This window comes from Camelus bactrianus, chromosome 1 (genome assembly GCF_048773025.1).
Source record: "Camelus bactrianus isolate YW-2024 breed Bactrian camel chromosome 1, ASM4877302v1, whole genome shotgun sequence".
Lineage (NCBI taxonomy): Eukaryota > Metazoa > Chordata > Mammalia > Artiodactyla > Camelidae > Camelus > Camelus bactrianus.
In genome coordinates, this window is record NC_133539.1 from 132,463,373 (window position 1) to 132,486,623 (window position 23,251).

Sequence of the window (23,251 nt, forward strand, 5' to 3'; positions counted from 1 at the left end):
ATCATACGCTGTAGCCATCACTTAGTTACACAAATACTTCTACAACTATATGATACGAAAAAAAAAAAAAGAGAGAGAGAGAGAGAGAGATTGCCTTTATCAAAGTTCCTTTGATTTTAACTGCAAACTGTTGTTGAGCAGCTCTGGATTCCTTTGGATATGAATATGTACATTTCTTTGCATGTAACTTGGATTTTAGACTAGAACACCAACCTCTTGCTTTCCATGAGCCACAAAACTCATAGCCAAATGACATACGTATGAAACATTTTATTCTTTTCTTCTGAGACAGAATCCTTGAATCTGGGACTTGGGCTGTGATTTTGCTTTTTGCTCTTCCCACCCCTCTTGTTGTCTCACTCCTTTTTCCCACGTGGCCTCCAAGAGGTCATGGTCCCCGAGGAGCAAGTGGACAAACACCAGTTGGTCGCCAAGCAGTCCTGCTGTAGAGGGAGCCCAGCCAAGAGCTAAAGGACATCATCAGAGAGGGCTTCCTTGAAAAAATGGGCTCTACATTCAGTTATGAGGGCAGAGTAAGAGTCAGCCAGGAGAAGGAATCAAGAGGGTGACTCAGGTGGCAGGAGCAGCCCGGGTAGAGGCCTGGAGGCTTGTGGGGTGGGGACTCGGGGAGAGTGCACTGTGTGGTCCAGCGTGGAGGGTGCCCCTGCTTGGAAGGACCCTGCAGTGGGCCTAGGGATGGAGGGCTTTGGAGGAGCTTGGTTTTTAACTAGAACTGACACAGAAGAGGCAGTGAAGGGTGTCAGCAGAAAGTGACCCTCAGGAGAGGTACTCCTGGTTTTGCTTCTAATGTTCTACAGAAAGAAGGGGTCGGGGTGGGCGAGAGCAGCTCTTCCCGTCCCTTTGAGACCCACCCTTCATTCATTTATTCATAACACATGCAATTCTGAGTGTCCAGGGGAGAGAGGGTGGACTCACAGTAGTAAGCAAAATGTATTGCTTCTTGAGAGCTTAGCAGTGTCAGAAGTTGTCTTAGCGTAGAATGTACTAGGAACACAGCAGGGGCACCTAACCCAAAGTGCAGAGGTTCGAGGGAAGGAAGGCTTCCTTGACAACCGTCAAAATGAGCCTGGAGGCAAGTGGGAAGTAGCAGCAGGTCAGGGGGCACCTGAGGTCATTGGGGACCTGGGTACTGAGGTGAGGCTGGGCGAGCAGGGTCGGGGGTGGGGCTAGAACTCTACCAGGGAGCCTCTGAAGGGTTTGAAGTGGGGGTGACGTAATCAAATTTGTGCTTTGGGAAGGCTGTCCTGGCTGTGTGTGTGTGTGTGTGTGTGTGTGAAGCGGGGAAGAGGGGGAGAGTGCCACCAACTGGGAGGGTCATTAGAAGACCATTGACAGGCTGGGGGGCCACCAGTGGGAAAGGGGCGTCGGGGCTGCTTGGGGACGGCAGGGGCAGTGTGGATGCCGAATTTCCTCATGGGGAAGGCTTATTAACGGGGACCCCCTAGCGGCACCTTGTGGCTGGAAGAAAACGGATGCAGCCAGGTGGACTTTTCTCTTCTTCCCTGCCTTGTGTGATGATCTTAGCTCAGCCAACATTTGGAACAGAAGAGCTAAGTTTCAGGGTAGTCCAGGACTTTGTTGAGCTCGTTCGAGTGAGATCTGATAGGATTTAGGCTTGTGTTGAGATCTGCATGTTCTCTTAGCTAGAAACGTCCCGTCTTTTGGATTTCCATAGGGGTATTTATTCTTGATAAAGATAGCTTTCTTGGTGAGAGGAAATTTAATACAGCTGCTGTCTTTCTCAAAAAAAATCTTATCTTTTAAGAAATTTAATATTCAAAAGTATAGCAAAATTTAAAAATGATAAAGTAAGGCTTTGGTGTAGTTTCTTTGGATTCTGAGTTAATGTAGAGTTAGAGCCTTTGCATTACTTAAATAGCACATCCTTGTCAGTATTTAAAGAGCTGTTAGTGAGCGTCCCAGGACCCACTTCTCAAAGCATCATTAAATCTTGCTCTGAAATAGTGAAGTCATAAAGTTCTTGTTGGCAGAAGCCAAAGAGTTGGTTTATAATTTGCAGCATAGCACCCTTTATAAAATAATAATAGGTTCAAAATTAAGAAAGTGGAAGATAATTGATTTTTTTAAAGCTGAAACATAAACTCTCTTGTGTTAATGTTGCAACTGGAAATTTCGAAAAGAAAAATCCTACTGTAATATCATCTACGTGGAATACATATATGTCTATCACGTTTGCAATGTAACTGCGCAGTGGTTTTTGAAGACAGGACCATTCCAGCTGAGATACTGGCAGTGATGCTTGCTGGTTTTCAATGGAAGACCCTAAATTTGCCTACTTAGCTTTATTCTTTTCTTTTCTGTTCTCTCTCTCTCTATCTTGGTTTTTTTTTTTTTTTTTTTTTTTTTGTAGTGAAAAGGCTCAGTAGTGCTTTGCCAGCATGATTTTGGGGCAATTTGGGGGCAGATATCGTGCACAAGCAGTGAGATATTTCCATGCATTTTACTTTCCGGACATCACCATGGAACATGTGGGGGTTTGTACCTGCAGGCCGGGATGCTGCAGGACTCCCTGGTCCATCACCGTTATGTCTTGGAGCTGCTCCAGTCAGTGAATGACTTTCTGTGCCTTGGAGGTAAGGTGATCTGATGCAGATGATCAGATGTGTAACAAAGTACTGTTACTTGAAATACAAAACCTATCATAAATGGCTCTAAAATACAGGATGAAGGAGGAGAAATGGCTGAGCTGCTTGCATGGGGAATATTCTCAGGTGACTCCCTCATTGTGACTCCTGTCACTCCCCACCCCCCCAGCCCTGCACGGCAGTCATGCTGAAGCAAGCATGCACTTTCTCAGAAACACGCTGAATTTCCTTGTGCCTCTGTTTGTTGGCTTTTTTTTTTTCAAAGCACATCTTGCCCTTTGCTTAAATGCCATCCCTGCCTAGTCACCTCTTACACTCATTCTTCTGGACCTCGTCCGTACATAGCTGCTGAATGGATGAACAGAACGTAGTATCTCCATGTAGTGGAACATTATTCAGATGTAAGAGTGAATAAAAAAGAAAAAATAAATAAAGGGGAATATGAAAAAGGCCACCTGCTCTGGGAAGTCCACCCTGACTGCTCAACCCGCCCTTTTCCCTTTGAAACCCAATCACTTATGCTCCTCTCTACTCTTTTTGATAGTACTCACCAACTTCTAATAAACTTTAACACTTTCAAAAAAAAAAAAAAAGAGAGAGATGCTGATACCACTTCTACATGGACGAGCCTTCATAACAGCACTTTAAGTGAAAGGAAGCAGACACAAACGGCCACATATTGTTGACTTCAGTGATCTGAAATGCTCAGAATAGGCACATGCAGAGGCAGAGAGCAGGTGATGGTTGCAAGGGGCTGGGTGGAGGGGGGTTGGGGAGTGACTGCTAGTGACAGGGGTGTTCTTCTGGGGTGATGAAGTGTTCTGGAAATAGATGGTGTTGAGGGCTGCACAACCGTGAGTGTGCAGAAGACTGCTGAGCGCTGTCTCTGGGAGTGCCTGTGGTTGGGGGCGGCTTTATTTTGTTCTCATCCGTGAAGAGTCATCTTGTGCTGAGGCCATTCTACTCCTATGAGTGGTGAGGCTCAGAGACTTTGCAGAGTCATGTGTTATTTTCCCCCTTGCTGAGTGTAAGCAAAAAATTTTTAAGCCTGAGAAAGTGCTCCATCTGCAGAAATGTCTTTCAGTTTTGCATGGTGTAAAAATCTTGAGAGATTTTTAATCGTTGAGGACAGCCTGTGGGGGGATACAGCCCGTGAAGCCTGGGTGACACTGGGAAGAGCCACGCTTCCATCCCTGACAGGGGTGGGGTTTTCACCCCCGTTCAGGCAGTGAAGGGCCCAGACCCGTGAGCGGAGTTGACAATCGTGAATATTTACGTGTATCCGCTGCTTCATCTTGGATATTAATTTCAAGCTGAGTCAGTTTGTGGCGGCAGCCTCATCCTACATCAGGAATCTATACTATCTGCTCTTTGAGGTGAAGACCTGACAGACTTGATTATTTAACAGTCTCCCTTGAATTGATATCTCAGATTCCTTTGTCATTAGTAAAACAGCAGAAATATAGACGTCCTTTAATGCCGATGTGACCTGGAGCAGGTTTAGTCTCTGTGCCTCAGTGGCCTTATCTGCGGGTGAGGAAGATGATAACAGTGCTTCCCTCAGAGGGGCTGGTGAGGGGAGAGTGAGGAGCACAAAGGGAGGACTTACACGAGATACTCATGAATGACAAAATTTAGTGCTCTCAGCCTGGTGAGGCCTCAGGGGCCGAGATGGCCGAACAGAGCATTCCTAGCCGGAGCTCGATCCGTGTTGGCAGCTGTTATGATCAGTATCACCACTGTGGGTTATCAGGCAGTTTTAAGACTTGGTAATAGGAATTCATGAATAATGTTAAAAGATTAGACAACTCAGATCCGGTTTACATAGTTCTCAAGATTTCCTATGAGAAATGGATATTTTTCCCCCATTTATAATCTGAGTTGAGTCTCTAAAAAAATTCTGTATTCCTCCATCTTTTTTATTTAATTCTCCATTTCTTGAAAAAAGAAGTCTTTAAATGGAGTTACTGGTGTCTGAACTGAGGGTCTCATGCATGCTGAGCACATACTCTCTCAAGTGAGGTATAACCTCCCCCGTGATTTTTTTTAAACTTTTCTTTCTTAGTATTCAGAGGTTAGAGGCCTCTAATTCTTTTTCTGGAGACATGTCCATGAACCCGTAAATCTATAATTAGTGGACAAAATTTGGTTTATGAAAAAATTCTATAAAACTTTCTGCAATCCATTCAAAAGGAAATGCTCATTGACATAAAATGTTTCTCCTTTATGGTGATTTCTAATTTTTTGTCTGCCTTAACTTATTAAAAGTAATCCTCATCATCATAATGACCAAGCTTGCTCTGAGTGGACACCTCCCTAAGGCTAAAATGCTTTCCTCATATTTTACCTCATAGCAGGTGTTTAAGGGTAGGTATCAGTGTCTCCTTTTTTGCAGCTGAGGGATTGAGAGATGGGGCAGCTTGTCCAAAATCTCACACAGCTGGCGCTGGCAGACTCAGGGCTGGAACTCAGGCTGCACAGGATGCTTTCTCAATGGCTCCTCTGATCAGCCCCGTGTTGAGTGGTTTCCCGAACTCCTGTGAGTCCATAAATGAACGATTTTAGCGGTCTCAGTTTGATGAAGCCTTCAAAGGAGACACACCAGTGAGAATGTGAGACAGAGTGGCATAAATTGAAATTGTACATTTTCACAAATGTTGCATTCTCAGGCAATGACTTAAAAAGTTTATATTTTTTTATTTTAGTGCTCTGTAAACACTAAAAACAAAACATTAAAAATGATTATAGTGCAAAATAGGAGTGGGCTTTGAAAGTCCAACCATTGCTAATGATGTTGCTTGTTTTTCTCTAGTGGTGCTTATTGACAGAAAAATTTACAAAGACTGAATTGGTTCTATGTAGTCTTAGTATGGAGGAAAGTTTTGTCAGTGAATATTGTAAGTAAAATCTTTACTCTTTTCTTTCCTGATGATGAATATGTAAGTTGTTTTCATGGCTTAAGTACATTTCCTCATTTGTGAAATTTGAGTGATGCCGTTTACCTTGTTTGACTGTGAGATGTAGACGCCTTGTATATGAAGCACCCAAGAGCTGCTTAGTAAAAATATGCTGTCACAAGGACAGATAGTTAAGAAGTATCAACTCTGAATACTAAAGAGGGTGGCTTGTTTCTGATGCATATTCAATTTGCATATATATGAATTTATGAATATGGCTTAAAGTAACAAGGATTCAGGGTTTTGTGTGTGTGTGCAGTATGAAGGTTTAATGAAATCTGTATCATTCTAGTGAGACAGGGACTAGTTAAATCACCTTAAGCAGACGGCCTTGAAGATTATTTACACAGAATGTGTGTTGTTACAACTCAGAATTCATGTTGCCGTGTAACCATCCACTCAGATATTTAAATTCGTAGAAATCTGACCAGAACTATTAAGTTTAGAAAAATCCACATTGATCATTTTAAGGGAATAAGCTTCTTTCTTTTGTGATTAAAGAAATTTTGATTTATTTTTCTGCATGCTTAATAGGTTTTAAAATATCAAAAGATTGATTTGACATGTCATTTTTTTTAATAGAATAAAGCTCATGCTGTTTTAATGTGCAAATAAATGTTTTTGTATTTCAATACACTTGTATGATTTCCTGGCTCTTTGGGAAGTATTTTGCAAGATACTTAGATTACCTACTGTTGGAAAAATACAGACGTGACTTTTATGAATAGAGGTCTAGTACAGATCTGTTGGTTTTTGCTACAGTGCATGACATGAGGCCTAGGAGAGAGAGCTTTGCTGCTGATTGCCGGAAGGACAGATCCCAGATCTCAGTCTCCCCTCCTGTAAAATGAAGTGGCTGGACTGGATTCTTTCCTCTTCTAAGATGAGTTTCCATGAGCCTGTGTCTTTTGTTTATATTCAAGGGTATTAGCAATGTCAGATTAAATACTGAATACCCCTCCCTTCCCCGAAGCAAACTGCAGTATGTCCTACATAAGCTTTTAGTTATCTGATTCTTGTTTCTGATTCAACAGGCAATTTTTGTGTTGCATCTTTCCCGGCAACCTGGAAGGTCTTTTTAGCCATAGGAGGCGCTTTTGCACCTTCATACAGCCTTAATTTTCCTGTTTGTAAAAGAAGGCTTAACAAATATTTTTTTGCTTTGATTCCTTTGCTTAGTGCTTCAGAATAGCACAATGTCCATTATGTCTGTCTACCTGGAAAAATTATTCTGCTTATATCTTTGTTTTATTCTGTCATCTCGCTGTGAACATTTCAGACTTGCTGTGCAAACAATGGCAAAATCGGTCTTTTATTCCAGTGTTAGCAACCAGTGAGCCGGGATTTTATAAAGCAGCTAGAAGCGGCCTCTTGAGCACCTTAAAGCTGAAAAGTGTACTGAGTTCCCTGAGTATTGACCCAGCCGCTGTGTGTCATTTGGTGGGAGGTGATTTTGTACATAGAAGAAGGGGTGTAGTGATTTGACTTGGGTTTGCGTGCACGCGCTGCCACTGAGCCACGTGAGCCTGAGTCAGTTTGTTCTGAGTTTCTCCCTCGTCTGTGAGATGGGGATGCTCGTATATGCTTTGCAGAATTTTGAGAATTAGAAATTATGTAAATTGTTTAGCACAGTGGGAATGTCAAAGGGCTCATAAAGTTTAGCTCCTGTTTTGTATGAAGCCATCATTTTAGAGTTTTTGGCAATTACTAAGAAACAGGAAAATAAGAAAAGCTGGTTTTATGATGAAAGATATTTGAGGAGGTTCCATAGTTCCTATACCCATAATTTAGCATCAGCAAAGTCAGGACCGTTACACAGTCGCCCTGAACCAATGTTAAGCCACAGAATTTTTTGGTACTTCATATATATTGGGGCTTAAGTGGACCGAAAACTTATACACATGTTTTCTCCAGCAGCCAACTGAGAGATGACACAGAAGAACAGACAGGCGATAAATGTCTCCTTTATTACTGATGAAGCCACGTTCTCCATGAACTTCAGGGCTGTGGGAAAATGCGTGTCATGATACTGTGTCCCAGAATTAGAGACTCACGCAGTCCCAGGTAACTCTGGGCTACAGCGAGCCTTCCCTTAAGATGATCTGCCCCGTCCTGCACAGGGCTGCCCTACCATGGAGCTGAGCATCCCGGGTGCTTCCCAAGGGTGGCCAACACTGGAGGGAAAGGAAAGTTTTCATATGCCCTGCTTGTCTCTCCGGACTCACACCTCAATCTGTTATTGTGAAGAGTGCTAGCCGTTGGCCAGGGGTCAGGGGTGTGAAGGGGGAAGCACTCTCCATGGACCAGAGGAGTGTGGAGGAGGCATCCCTTCCCTCAGTTTAAACAGGTGGTGAGATGCAAGAGAAGGGTGCTCTCCAAGAGTTTATAAGAGGGGAAATAAGGATTTCCTTTGGGACTCAGACTAGCCATGAAACACAGAAGATGATTAGTAGGGAGACTTGTAAATCACTTTCTTATTAAATTCACATTTGTTGAGCACCAAAAATGTGCTACATTCTTTTCTGAGCGTTTTACAGAAATGAATCCTTCAATCTTCACAACAAGTGAGTAAGGGAGATTTGATTGTTATCCCAGGTTTACAATGTGGAAATTGAGGCACGGAGAGAGTAAGTAAGTTGGCCAAGGTCACAGAGCTAGTAAGTGGCAGAGCTGGTATTTAAACCCTGGCTGTCTGGCTTCCAGGCTCCCAGGGATGGGCTTTGGGTGTTTAGAGGTATCTGCATCCCTGGATCTCTGTACCTCTGTGCATCACTTAGCCCAGAAAGGACAGGGAAAGGAGAGTTACACAGGTGCTCACAGTCGTGTCTCAGCCACTGTCCACGGACAGTGCACCGTGATTGGCGTTAAATGTCTTCTGGGCAGCAGATCTGTTCGTATAACAGAAATTTAGTCCATTGAGTTAATCTAGAAACCCTTCCTGCTCTGCTTCTGTCCATGGTTGCCATGTGACTGCCTGCCCGTGATTGGGCCGTTGAGGAGAATCTGTACTCATTGTTGAACTCTGATATTTCAGTCTGGTTCGTAGTTTCACATCTCCTGTTACATTAATAAATTCAATTTCTGGTTTCTTTGCATCAGTCTCTCATGAGTTTGGTTAATGTGACATCAGTCCATGGGAGCCCAGTGTTGCTGACGGTATATTTTCTGAGCACGTTGTGGCTCTTCTACCCGTGCGGACCTGGGTGGAAGATTTCCGCCTTCCGCACTGATTTCCCCGAAGAGCAGGGTCCTCTCCCACCCCCGGATGTGAGGCTGGGAGCTCTCAGAGTAGGCCAGTCAGAGGCCAAGTCCACCAATCAGAAAATGATGAAGTCCTTGGAAGTGGGTTTAATAGAAAAAAAGGGCTTCCAGGTAGTCCGATGGGCTGTTCGAGTCCATTTGGTGAAAAGCTATCCACTGTTTCTGGTTGAGCTGCTTCTTTGCTGTTGAAAAGTCTGGATTACATGGAAGGATTTTAAAAAGCAGAAAGGTGTGATTTCATGTGGTACATCCACACCGGTGAGAAGTGATGGATGACCGCCTGTGTGAGGCATAGACAGAGTCTTACAAACTTCATAAAACAGCTTTAAAAGCTCTGCCATCTGAGTGCACTTCATATGGGGTCCAATTCATGACTGGGCATGCTGAGAGGGCAAATAATTGATAATGGCAGAAAGGACACGGAGGCATCAAAAAGGTCTCAGTCATGTTCCCTGTTTAAAGGATGTGGCACAATGTAATATATTTGAGCTGGTTCTTCACTGAACAGTTTTGAGTGTTTTCTGGGACTCCCCAGTGCACCAAGTTTCCGTGCAGCTGGGTGTCCCCTCAGTGCAGCTCTGTCAGCGCTCATCCTGGGCTGACGTGGTGTCACGGGGAGCAGGACGGTCAGCGTCCCCGGCTCCTCCGAGCTCCGTTTCTTCATCCGCAATGCTGGGTTTCTCTTCGGTGTCTTCTTAATAGGTTTGCTGAGAATCAAACGTGATGGTTGTCAGGGGCGATTTGTGGTTGTCTCTGTGATTGTCATATAGTGAATATTTGATAGAAACTCTTGTGTTTTATTAAAATTATGGCTCCTAGATTGCAGTGGTTTTTAGTCTGCATTTACTCTTTTTATAAATTTATTCTTATTTTTAAATATGTACTTATTTTTATTTATTTTTATGAAGGTACTGGGGACTGAAGCCAGCACATTGTGCATGCTAAGCAGGTGTTCTACAACTGAGTAATACAGACCCTCCTTGTCTGAACTTAAAAATAAATATTTCAATACACAAAATATCTCTTAAACACCATCATGGGACCAATTTTCTGTATAGACAATTGAATACATATGCTATTTCAATAAGAATAAATGTTGTTGGGACATACTTTCTGAATCTGTTTACGTGTTTAAAAACGATCATAGGTAGTGATAAACACGAGTCTTGGATCCACTACTTAGGGTCTGTTTTGCCATCATGGGAAATTATATTCTACAGAGAAGGCTAACTGGGTCTCGTTGATATTTGGATGATTTAGCAGATGATGAAGGCTTTCAAAAGCTGACAGTTTTGTATTTTAAACTAACTACAAAGTTATCTTCTATAAATTGGAAGTCCTCAGCTTGTGAATTGCCCAGTAATTCAGTGTGTACATGTCTGTGTCTCTGTGAACGTGTGTGTGTGTGTGTGTGATTTCAGGAAGGTAGAAATAAGTTCCATATAGCCTTCTGATACCTTTCTCTTCCAGTTCAAGGTGTAGGCATATATTTATACAAATAAATTGATACTCTTTTGTCATTTGGCATATTGGTGGGTATAAATGGTTCTCATACTTGTTTCAGAAGGGTTGGGGAGAATGAGCTTAGAAAATGGGAGGAGATAGAGGCAGGAAGGTTCTTTACACTTTGTGCAGGATGAGAAACAGTAGCTTTTCTTTTTTCTACTAAAGCAAACTGGCACTGAATTGTAACATACTATTACTCAGAATTGCTTTTCTGATCAGATACGAGTGCCTCAGATTTTTCAAGGCAACATGAATGATGAAATGTGTTTTAGCAGTTATCTTTAAATGTAGTTTTATTTTTTAAGTAAAAGGCTATAGCCTGTTCTTTCTTCCAGCGTTACAAGAAGTTCCCATTGATCCAGGTACATGATAATTGTGCTTAGTTTCTTCGGGTTATTGTTTTGTTTTTTTTTTAAGTGCTTGTTTCATTGTGGTGTGAATGAATGTTTAAAATTTCTGGATTTTGATGTTTAGAACATGCTGATTTATCAGAACTGTTAAAAACCTGATTGTTGTTTGGTCCTCGTTTGGTGGGGCAACCTATTGATTTCTGTTGTCTGTTAAAGAGGGAAATTCTTCCTCTAGCCTGTAGATCATTAAGTGAATGGTTTGCAGTGTGCCTTTAAAATTCTTTGAATGCATTGAGCATGTTTGTCCAGTGAATTTTGAATTGACTCATAGTAATGACTTTGATTCTGTGGCTTTTGCTCCTCTCCACATGAATTTGAATTCTCTGTTGCATTTTGTATACGTGTTCTTAACAGGGGAAGAAATTTTGCATTTTTTACATAGGTGGGTTTTCCTATCCCCTCTGAATGCCTTCTGTAATTGATACAGCGAAAATCTGTTATTGCAGTGCTTAATTATTTCATAAACTATTTTTTGGCTTAATCAGAAACAATGACAAAGAATGATAATAAAAAACATGAAAACCTTCCTTCCTTTGAAGAATAGAAATGAGGTGGTCAGGCTCACGCGTGCTTTGTACCTGACACCCTTACTTTCATGTCATTGTGTATCATGATTCGGAGATGGAGTTGCTTCAGGTTTGTAGATTTTTGTTTTAACATTTGTGTTGAATTCATTCTCTAGGCTGATGTTCCCTGTTGCGTTTGTGGAAAGTGTAGGTGAAGGGAAAGAGATGCTATTTTTTTTATTCAGGAGGCCTGAGTTGCTGAAGAGAATAGAGTAGAGGGTGGGCTGAGGAACAGAGTGACACTCCCTCACCTCCAGGCTGAAATTGATGAACAATGAAATCAATTAGGTGTATCGGTATTTATTTGACCAATAGAAGTCAGAGGGCCCAGACTGTCTAGTTATGCGCAATGGAAAGTACTGAATTCACCTGCAGAATTAGGTGATTTACCAAGTAGAAGCAGCTTAGAGCAATCAGAAAAATCAGTTCTATGATGAGATATAAAAAGAATATAATATCTATTATTTCTGAAACTTTTCTATGTTAAGTTGTGTAGAGCTAAAATTAAGTTCCAAGCACCAGGAGTTAAGAGTCTGGGTGGTTCTGTGGGATCGTTATTCAGGGATGTGTCTAGACCCTGCTGGAATCGCCGAAGCTGGCAGGAAAAGACCCAGAGCCAGGATTTGTCATCCTAGGGTGTCCTCCATAATGGTTCCATGTGATAGCCCATGATTGGGTTAGCAAATTTAACAGACACCAGACGCATGTCAACTTTAAGAAGAAAAATTGTGCTTAGTAACTGCTTTCAAGCAAGCACCTGTGCATCCTCACTCCTGTCTCCTTGCCATAAAAAGCAGAGACAATGCCTTGCTTGCATATTTGAGGTTTTAGATAGCACTCTGTTCATTGCACAGCAATGACCCAGGCCCTCAGCTATAAATGCTGGGCGTGTGTGCTGTTAGATAGTCTATTATCCCCAAAACACGGACCTGGCTGGACTGGTGGTCTGCTTTGTAATGAATATCTAAAGAATTTATCTTGTTCCCCTATCCCCATGACTCCCCTAAAGGTAAACTAAGCCTTTTTACTCATTGTGGATTCTACAATCTCTGTCTCATCCTGTCTTTCCCCAAGTTCCTGTTTACTATCACACAACTGTTAAAGACTATTTCCTTAATTATACACAATAAATATGGGAGATTTGAGAGGCTCTTGGAGTTGGCTCCCTACTCCCTCTCGCTTTCTTTCCTTTTTCCACAGTCTTGAGTCATTCATTCCATGTCGGTAAGACTTCTGCCAGCCAGAACCCACAGTTCCAGGTGAGAAGGATGCAGACTTTATCTCTCCTACCCGAGGGAGAGAGAGAAGAGAATTGAGATCTGCTCCCCCGTGGTCCCTTCCTGCCCCAGGGCCACTCCAGTTCACCTGCAGCCTTCTGGCCTCTGCTCTCAGGGCCTCTGTCCCAAGACTGACATCAGCCTTTTTTTCCCTTGTCAATATTTCCTGTGCCTTTCAGGAGTTGGTCTCTTCTCTGCAATTCCACCCTGGCAGATGTGATGGTGGTCAGCGTGCTGGTGGGCAGTAATTTGGGGACTCACAGGAGCCATTCTGATTCTCCTGAGTCTCTCATTCGGGGTTACAAAACTGTCGAGAACCGGAGGAAGCCCATTCACGTGAGGTCAACACAGTATTACATCACTTTCATTTTATTTTTGAATTTTCAGTGGAGAAATTATTTGTAACAAACTGTTCCAAATTTTCGGCCGCCTGCTTTCCTCACCACTATTTCCTTGTTGGCTCTGGTGCTTGTTTAAAGAACCAGGTTTCTTCTCTGGTCATTTCTAGCAGCTGGGCTTGCCGAATCCTTGATCTGCATTTGAAGCAGAATGCTTCTTCGTGATGTCAAACTGATTTTCCTTGTCATGTCTTAATATTTTGTGTACACTCAGCAACTGTTTCAAGTGAAATGCTCTTGTCCAATTTTGGTTAACTCACATTTGCTGAACTCCTGCTTTCATGCTGAGGGCAGTTTCTTCTTCCTGTAATAAAATTTAGCAATTTGCATTTACTATGGGAAGGTACTGGCCCGAGGTGCTCTCGTTCTTAACAGTTTTAATAACAATTCACCCATTAAAATGTACAGCGGTTTTTACTCTATGCCCAGAATTGTGCATCCCATTCAATCTTAGAACATTTTCATCCCCCCAACAGGAAGCTCCTTACGCATTAGCAGACATCCCTATCTTCCCCATCCTCCCACAGCCCCAGGGAGCCACTTTTCTCTCTCTGTGGGTTTGCCTCTGCTGGAAATTTCATGTAAATCGAGTTACTTCATGTAAGTGGAAGCATCTATTGTGACTGACTTCTTTCAAACTGAGTAACGTTTTCAATATTTGTCCACGTTGTGGCCTGGGTCAGTACTCTATGCTTTGTTATTGCTGAAAGTATTCCTCTGTATGGCTGGGCCCCTCTGTTTACCCATTCATCACGTGATAGGCATTTGTGTTGTTTCTGCTTTTTGGCTGTGATGAGTAATGGCACCGTGAATATTCCTGTAGGAGTTTTTATGTGAACATTTGTTTTCAGTTCTCTTACGTGTGTGCCCAGGAAACAAAATTGCCTGGTTATTCAGAAACCAAATGTTCAACTCTCTAAGGACCTGCCAGGCGTTTTTCCAAAGTGGCCAGGCTGTGTTACATCCTCACCAGCAACGGCTGCGACCTCTGCATCTTCTGTGTCCTCATTAGTGCTTGTTAACCTTTTTTTGCTTATAACCTATTGTAGTGAGTGTGAAGCGGTTTCTCCTAGTGGTTTAGACTTGATTTCCCTTACAGCTAATGATATTGAACATCGTTTCGTTGTGCTTATTGGTCATTTGTATATTTTCCTTGAAAAATGTTTTTCAGATCCTCTATTCATTTTTTAATTGAGTTTCCTTATTATTGTTGAGTTATAGGAGGTTCTTTTTGTTTTTGTTTTTGTTTTTGTTTTTGTTTTTTTTTTGGTAGATACAAATTCCTTATCAGATAAATGATTTTAAAAAATTTTCTGCTGTGTGTTGTTTTTTCACTTTCTGGATGGTGTCCTTTGAAGCAAAGTTTTAAAATTTGATGAACTCCAATTTATCTCTGTTTTATTTTTCCTTGTTCTTTTGGGGTAATATTTAATATCTGAGGTATTTTATTTAAACTTTTATATATAAAATAACTTAATTATTAAGACCGTTCTAGGAGACGGGTGCTGTTGTTGTCCCCAGTCTATGGATAGGAGACTGGGATGCAGAAAATTTCACTGACTTATCAGTGTCAAAGCTACCCAGTGCTGTGGGAGTTCAGACCCTCATGTTTGTCCCCAGCATCTGTGCTCTTCACCACCATGCTCCTCTCCTTCCTGGAATCGTTAATGAAAAAGTCTTTACTTTTTTGATTTCTTGTTAGTTTTTGTTTTTCTCATTGGGGCCTCATCTCCTCATTTTCCTAAAAGAGATCAGTGTAGGTTTATTTTAGGTCTCATGTAGGCAGAAGCATTGCTATCAGTTAACTTCTTTATTACTCACTCCCCAGTGATGGCTGTTGCTAATTGACCTAATGAAGTCTTGCTTTAGTCTTTCCTTCTCATGACACTAACAACAGAGTCAAGACTTACAGAATGCTTAAAGAAGAAAGTACTTGATTGATTTTATTTTGCTACCCAATCAAACCAATCAAATAAAAACCCCAGAGTTGACACAGACGGTAAGCCCTCCAGAATAGGGTCACTGTCTTCCTTGTGTTTCATTTGTTTGGTCACAGTGTCTGCATAGTGCCTTGCTGTCCAGCAGTTTTGTTAGGATACAGTGCTCGTGAATCATTGTAAGGACAGTATTTTGACAACAGACTGTGCTGTTCATTTCACGAGGGAAAAGTTAATATAGAAATACTGCTCAGATCTATTTTAAAATTAAGCTTGGAATTTTGAGCAGAGTTCAAAAAACCATACAAAGATATTTTTCACTAATTTTAGATCTATCTTAGACACATTATGGTTACATAGCAGAGTACCTTAACAAGTAGATTTGACAAGAGGTGTGTATTATTGATTATTTGTTTTAGTTGAAATATTCTACCTGGGATAAAATATTCAGTGCCCATAAATGAACAAATATGTTTGTATTTCCATGCAACATGGGAGCAGACTTCATAAGTTTCTATATAATATATATGACTGTGTGTTTTAATCTGTCTGTCAGTGTTTTTATAGTTTTTCAGCAATGTTGTAACTTTAGAATTCTTCTAAGAAAATCACCCCAGATTCTAGTGCAGTTTGTACTGTGTATCCTGTCTTATGCATGGGATTCCACTGTCCCCACAGGGAGGAATTTCCTCTTCTATTGAGTTAGTATCAGAGTTAAAGGAACTGTGATTTCTAGGCCTTTGCTCTCCATGTGTTTGCAGTTGGCTGTCAATCGCGATTTTCCCTTTCCTGAATTTTCATTGTTCAATTAGAATTTTTGAAAATAACTATTAATATGTTGCATCGGTCTCCCTAGAAACTTGATGTATTTGTGCTTTTCAGTTTTCAATTTATGAAAAATGTAAATACACACTTGTTTTTAAGTAGTCTTTTTTCACTAGATATTTGGTTACCTCTTTATACTTAAAATATTTTTATCCCAATGAATGAATCCTTGTGCATGTTTTAAAAGATACCTTACTTTTAATTTTTCTTATTGTAACAGTTATATTCATTGTAGAGAATTTAGGAAATACGGATAAACATATTAATAACTTAAAATGGCCTCTAATCTCACCTAGACATACAGTTAAAGGTTTGAAATTGAGAATTACAAGTCCTCTCACATTGTTCTTCTTTTTCAAGTACGTTTTGGTTACTGAGACCCTCGAATTCCCATATGAATTGTAGCAGCAGCTAGTCAGTTTCTGCAGAGGAGACCGCAGGGATTGTGATCGAGACCACGTTGAATATACGGATCGTTCTGGGGAGCACTGCCATTCCAAGAGCGCTGTCTTCTGATCCAGCAATGTGCGTGGTTTGTCCAGGTATTTAGGTTTGGTTTAATTTTTTTTTTTAACAATGCTTTGAGTTTAAAGAGTTATTTTACTTTTTTTTTTTTTTTTTGCATTTATACTGAGGACAAGTGTGCCAGGTACCGGGATCAGAAGTGTATTTGAGCCCCGCCACTTGCTGCCACCATGGTCGCTGCGCTCTTGCTTCACCCGCTCTACAATCTTGCACAGAATAGGACCTCAGTAACTCTCTCTCTCGAATGATTATATGCTTGTTGGATGATGCTTGAGGGTCCGTGTGATGATTTTTTTTCCCCCAGCCTTTCCCCACTTCTTTACTATGCCCTTTCTCTTCCTTTCCTCCAGCCTGGGTTTCAGTTTACCTGTGGCATTGATTTTTCTTGTCTGTAGACACTTCCTTTCACTGGTTCACGATAATTTTACATGTGGGCTGTGGAAACTTGCTAGATGTCAAGAAAGAGCAAATCCATTGCATGCTAGTATTTTTAGAGTGCATTATTGTTTTATCGATTGAAATTAAATCAGGGTGACCCCCTGAGCCCTCCCGTGAGCTGTTTTTGCCTTCCTACAGGTGATAATGCTCTGGCTGCTGAATGTGCCCTTTCCCCAGACTTGGTTTTGGAGTTAAGTCACCATCAGTGGAGCCCTCTCTTTAAAAGATGAAGAAAACATTTGCTCCTTCTCCCTGGTTGGGGACTTGGATGAGATGAGGTAACAGATATAGAATGGAGCCCCACCTCATTCTAACACCCGCTCATTCCGTTCCTTTCTCCACGGAAAAAGAGTACAATTCAACACTATAAAGATTGATTGTGAGCAAATGAGATAGACAGGACAACCGATCATTTATTAAATATAATTTCATGCCAGAAACAAATGTATTATACACACAAAAAGCACACAAAGCACGGTAGTACCGTGATTACAAACGTGGGTCCGAGTTCGAGTCCTGCTCTGGAGTGACCAGTCCTGTGAGATGGAGAACTGGTAGGTCGGCTTAGCCTCTCCCGGGCTTGTTTTCTGTCCTGCAGAGATGGGGCTCGCTAGGCGTCCCTCCCCCATAGAGATGCTGTAGGGTGCAAATGATGCGCGTGGGCAGCCCGAGCACAGCTGCTCGTTCCTCGTAAGTGCAGGAGAGCATAGCTTTTGTGGTGAAGGCTTTATAACAGCCCCGTGTAGAATCTCAGGGCTCCGAAGGGATGCCTTGTGGTTTGGAGATGGGATTCTCATTTCTGTAAATACCCAAGGATTGTGTAATTGGGCCTTGCTGATTTGAATCTATTCTTTAGAAATTACATATTGTAGATATATTTTTCAAGCATGCATGCTTTTTTCTTTTATCATTTATATTTCTACCCTCTCTCTTGGTGGAACTTTTCATGGAATCCAGGAAACAGCCCGAAGCCACCTGCCTCTTCACACGTTTCCGTGGCGGTTTTCTTCCCTGACTAGAAGAGGGTTCTGCATAGGGAATTTTCTTTGTTCCCCTTTTCTTGGAGTCTCTCTGTCTGTCTGCCCACCTCTCACCTGTCCAACTGTCCATTTCTCTACCCACTCATTCTTCTGACTTGTTCCAAAAAGCATTTCAGGCAGCTTACAGAAGAACAGATACCAAATAAACAGGTGAGAAAATGGGGCCAAGTTCAGACAGTGAGGCTAGGAGGCGAGCCTGTGTGAGGGTGGCAGGCATGAGAGACACGCGTCTGCCCTGTGACTTATAAGATCGACAGCAAGAGTGTGCCTGAGGCTCCCAGCAGACACAGGTTAACAGGGTTTGTGGGAGATGCTCACTGGCTGTGAAATAAATAAGTGGCTGAGGAGAAGGCCAGCCTTTCCAGCTACTAAGGCTTAGGAGAATATTTTGAGTGTCTTCAACATCAGAGTATTTCATCTTTTCTTTTGTCAGAGTTCTACATATAGATGGTTACATTCTGTACCTGGAAATTTCTACAAAATTTCTTCCCACGTGAGTCCCATGACTCGGGAATGGGGTGGTTCTGCTCATTGACTTGGGTTGGCCAGAAACCGAAAATGACAGCTTCAAAGGAGCCTGGGATTTGTCAGTTATGTTTTGTCAGTACTGTAGAGTTCAAAAAATGCTTTCACACTATCTCTCCATCTGAGGCGGCAGCGTGCTCTCTTACCAGCATCAGGAGCTCAGGGCCACGGGATGGTGGGGGCTGACTGCATTGCCGTCAAGACAGCTGAGCTAGTCACTGCAGGTGTGGTTCTTTTACGTAAGGCCTTTCATGTTCTTTACTTGAATGTTTCAACAGGGAGTTAATTAACTGAGTCAATTAACATTTAACAAATATGACGCTTTGTTGAAAAGACAGTTATAGACAGAATATAAGCTCTGAAGCCTTTAAAAACGGTTTCATTACTGAAATTTCAGTAGGGGAGATACAGTTTATCTTATTTATGCCTGTCTTTTAAAGTAACAAAGAAACAAGACAGAAAAGGCAGAGGATTGTTTCTGTTCTTCCTTTCTGCTTGCAGGTGCCCTCACCTCCAGTAGCATCCATCCAGACACCGGAACTGACACTGGCCGTGCTCAGAACTGCCTCAGCCCTGAAGACACAACTGACAAATAGAAGAGGACCACGCCCTGTTATAGCAGGTGCTCGCACTTTGTGGATCCTTATGTAACTGAGCGGTGTTAATCAGGATTGCCCGTTCTACATTGTGTGGCGCTGCTGCGGTATCTCCTAGTTACTTGTTTCTGTAAGTATTCATGTATTATTCCCCACTGCGTGGTACTACACGTCTAAAAATGCTTTTTTCAGATGAAAAATAATGTGCATTTAATATAATCTGTCTGAAAAAAGGGGCAAAAGATTCTATCCTGGTCCCACTACTCAGAGATAATAATTAACAATTTAACATTTATTTTCTGTTCTTTTCGTTAGTGTGTATCTTCTCTGTCATAAAAACGAGTGAGCACTCTGTCCCTGTTTACTGTTCGGAGACCTCCATTTTCCATTCGGCTTATTACATGTTTTTCTACAATATTCTATCTCCCCTGGCATGATTTTTAAAGACCAGTGTAGCATTCTGTCTTATGGAGGCATGGTCCATTTTACTTCGGACTTAAATAAACTTTTAAATTCCAAGTATACTTAACTGAAATACTGAAAAGAGAACTTTGGTGGTACAGGAAGGCCCCTAACTCCCTTCCCATTATTTCCTGAGAGTAAAAGCTGTTGAAAATTTGGTATATATATTTCATGACCTTTAGGCCTATGAGATACATATATATACACATATGAGAAATCAATGTATAGGTGTGTGTATATATGCTTTATTTAAAAATGAGACCATACTATATGTTTTTCTGCAGCTCGATTTATTCACTCAGGGGTATATCATGGACGTTCTCCCACTCCAGACTCACCCGGCCCTTTCAGATAGATTGGAGGGGTCTCCTGATGTGCGGGTGTCGTCTCTTGTCCACGGACACATTTGGTGGGAGAGTGCTGTGGACAAGGCCCTGGACCACGGCGAAACGCCGGCTCCCTCAGTACCCGCAGCTCACCTTGATTTACCGCATCATTGTCTTGATGGTGGACAGTTAAGTTTTCTCCATTTTCCACTGCCAGAAAGAATGTTTGAGTTGCATCCTTCTTGTACAGACATTCCTGTGATCTTGTATGTGTATTTCTTTAGTTAAGGCTTCTGGAAATTTAGTCCCTGGATGTGACATTTACATTCACCACAGACTCCTTTCAAGTGACTAGAAATTCCTTCTCCATTGGGGAATGAAAAAATGCACAATTACTTATGTAACCAATTCTCTATCGCTGGATATGATTTCACTTCAGTTTTTCTTCCCACCTTTGTAAACAGTGCTGTGTAAATGCACTGATGGGTACATCTTTTTGTACTGATATTTTTTCCTAAAGGAAACGATTCCTAGAAGTGGAGTTGAGTCAGTGTGTATGTACGTTTTTCAGAGCTTACAAATCCATTGATATGTCATCCTCTGAAAAAGTCGCTCATGATTTGTTCTCCCACAGATGGACACTAGCTAGTATATCTTAAAAATATTTGCCAATATGATAAGCAAAAGTGCTTTTTCATTGTTTTTGTTTGCATTTGATGACCAGTGAAGTTTTGAGCATTTTTCACTCATTAGCCATTTGACTTTTTTAAAATGAATGATTCCTTTTGTCCTTTGCCCACATTTAAGTGAGGGAGCTTCTAGTTGCTTTGTGACAGCTTTTTGTATGTTATGAAAATTAACTTCGTGAATTCATCAACATGTATCACAGAGCTTTTTCTTGTCATTTCTTTCCTTTCATGTTGTTCAGGAATTTTTTTGATTTTTGTTGTGGCTCAAACTATTCTTAGGATAGTAAATGTCTTCCTTATGGGTATTATCTTTGACATTATTCTTAGAAATACTCTCTTATAATGGAATAAATCTCTTCTGTAGGTTTATTTAATCTCTAAGATGGAGATTATAATAGTACATGTTATAGTGAGGAGAAGTTGAGTTAATAAGAGCAAAGAGTTGTATTTGCTGTTACTAGTACTTTTTAATATTTACATCGCTATCTGCAATTTATCTTGTGGTCATTATGACAGGAATGGAATTTATTCTTTCCAGGTGATTCTCTGTCCCAGGACAATTATCGAATTCATAATTTTCTCTTTGATTTGAAATCCCACCTGTACAAAATACTTACATACACTAGAGTCTTTTTTGAGCTCATGGTTCCCTTCTGTCAATCTCCTTTCCTTACTCCAGCACCATATCTGACATGTTGTAAAAATTTATTAAATAACTGGCAGTCTGATTTTTTTTGATTCTTTTCTTCCATCCCAAATTTTCTTGTCAAGTATTATGACTTTATTATTCCTGAAGAATTCCAAAATATTTTGTTCAAGTTAAAAAAAATCAGATTGGAATTTTCATGGGATTTTTTAGTAAGTTTTGAATTATTCTTAGGAGAACATACATCTTAACAAAACTGCTTTTCTCCATGCAATATGTTTATGTCTCTACATTCATACCTCTTACTTTAACCCTCAGTACAGTCCTGAAGTTTCTCCATTTAGAATATGGGCATTATTTTTGAATTTATTCCAGATTATTGTTTATGTTTTTGTTAATTTTTTAAGTGAGAATTTTTTGCTATTATATTTTTAAATGCTTAAAACTGACATTTAGAAAGGAAGATTCGGTTTGTCAATACTCACTTTGTATCTTGTCATTTAAAATTGTAAGTATTAAGTACTTGTTCCAGAATCCTTTCTTTTCTGTTTTTTAAAATTTGTTTCCAAGATTCTCAAAATGTTCATAGCTAAGTAGTATAGGTGGGGACACAGATGGAGAGAGGAAGTGTGGCTCACGAACAAACTGTGAGCACTTTCATGGGTGCCTTTAGGCTGGAGAAGCCACAGAAGAGCCCAGGTTAGACCAAGAGTGGCTTTGTATGCACTTGAAAGCCAGCTTTCCTGCCTGTATGGTGAAGCCTGGTGGGCGTGGCAGGTAGATGATCAAGGTCTGATCAAGGTCATTGGCTGCACAGAGCGCTGTGTCTGTGAGAACTGGAGACCATTACCATGGGAAATGCTTGGTGCCAGGAACACTGCAGGGGAGCTGGGGGCCTGTGTGTTAAGGATTTTCCAGCCCTGGGAGTGGGAAGATGAGACTCTGCATTCAGATCTGAGTTTGAATTCATCCTCTCTTGTTTACTGGTCCTCTGACTTTTGTCAAGTTATCTACCCGCTTTGAACTCCTGTTTTCTTGTCTCTCAAAACAGGAGAATTACAGCCTGCTGCTAGAGTGTTTGCTCAGGGTAAATGATTTGTGTCTATAAGATGCCACGTACAGTCACAATCTCAGTGAGAAATGGGCTGTCGCCTCTTCGTCTGCAACTCAGTGCTCGATAAGACATCGGGGGAAAGCCAGTCCCTAATTTGTATGTGATGCAATGAGGAACAAAATTAACGTCTTGCCTTTCCCTAGCAGTATTCTTACTTCTTTGCTTCATTTACCTCTTTCCTCCTTTACTCTCCCCTTTCACCTCCTCCACCAAAAGAGACTGAGTCTGTCTCAGAACACTACATTCAAATTACTTTAAATGTTGGCTCATCCCCATGAAATTACAGTGAAATTAAAAATAATCTGTACACGTCCCAGATATGATTATATTTGATTTACACACACACACACACACACACACACACACACACACACACACACACACACAAAATCAGGCTACCTCCCATTTGCTGAGGGAGAAGGACCACTTTTTCTGAGTTTTCATTCCCTGAGCGTGAGAGCAATGTCTCTTAAGCAGAAATTCGCCTGGCTTCTTGCATGGTTTTTTAAATTGGATTTCTGCTTTTTGTCCACAGAAATAGACTCCTATTAGAAGAGGGGAAGTGGAGACATAGATATTCTGCTGAGATATTGGTGTCATCGTATTTGAGTTGGAAAGAACTTACGACAGCATAGAGTCGTACCTTTTTATGGGTGAGAATCCATGATAGTGTAACTTGGACAAGAACCCGGGTCTTCTGTCTTCATGTCCACGCGGATGAAGAGGCAACTGGGTGGGGGATGGCAGGGACCCTTGCTTGAGTTCCGGGGTCTTGCTAGTTTCCATTGTTCAGCTGCCTTTAGTTTATGTCCATGTGGCCTCTCATGGGAAGGTCACTCTATCCTGATAGACTGAGTTTCTAATCAGCAAAAAGGTCTGGACCCACTCATGTTTCCCAGAGATTTTCTGCTGTCCTGCTGACACTTTATATACATGAGACCTAAGAAACTGCTGGATATAAAATCCTTATTGTTATCATTTGCCCTCGAGTTCCACAGGAATGGGGTGCTGTCTCAGGCTGTCTAAGGCCAGCTCTGAACAAAGATAGGGTGATAGGCTGTGCAGCTGGACACTCCCCAGTCGAATGGGATTTCCACCTTAGTTTTTAGAATCAGGCAGATTAGTT

At 41.4% G+C, this 23,251-nt stretch overlaps 1 protein-coding gene across 50 annotated transcripts in view; it reads left to right on the forward strand.

Annotated features, from left to right (window-relative positions):
• The window catches only part of LOC141578987 (uncharacterized), a 196,294-nt gene that overhangs the window by 35,819 nt on the left and 137,224 nt on the right, over positions 1-23,251 (forward strand). For 42 of the 50 annotated variants that reach the window (XM_074373133.1, XM_074373137.1, XM_074373213.1 and 39 more), the window contains 3 exons: positions 16,125-16,306; positions 18,794-18,914; positions 19,653-22,778. The gene's annotated coding sequence lies outside the window, so the exon portion shown is untranslated. Of the gene's footprint in view, positions 1-16,124; positions 16,307-16,865; positions 17,006-18,200; positions 18,261-18,793; positions 19,019-19,652; positions 22,779-23,251 lie in introns of all 50 variants that reach the window. The other 8 variants (XM_074373086.1, XM_074373095.1, XM_074373091.1 and 5 more) reach the window with 8 other exon arrangements.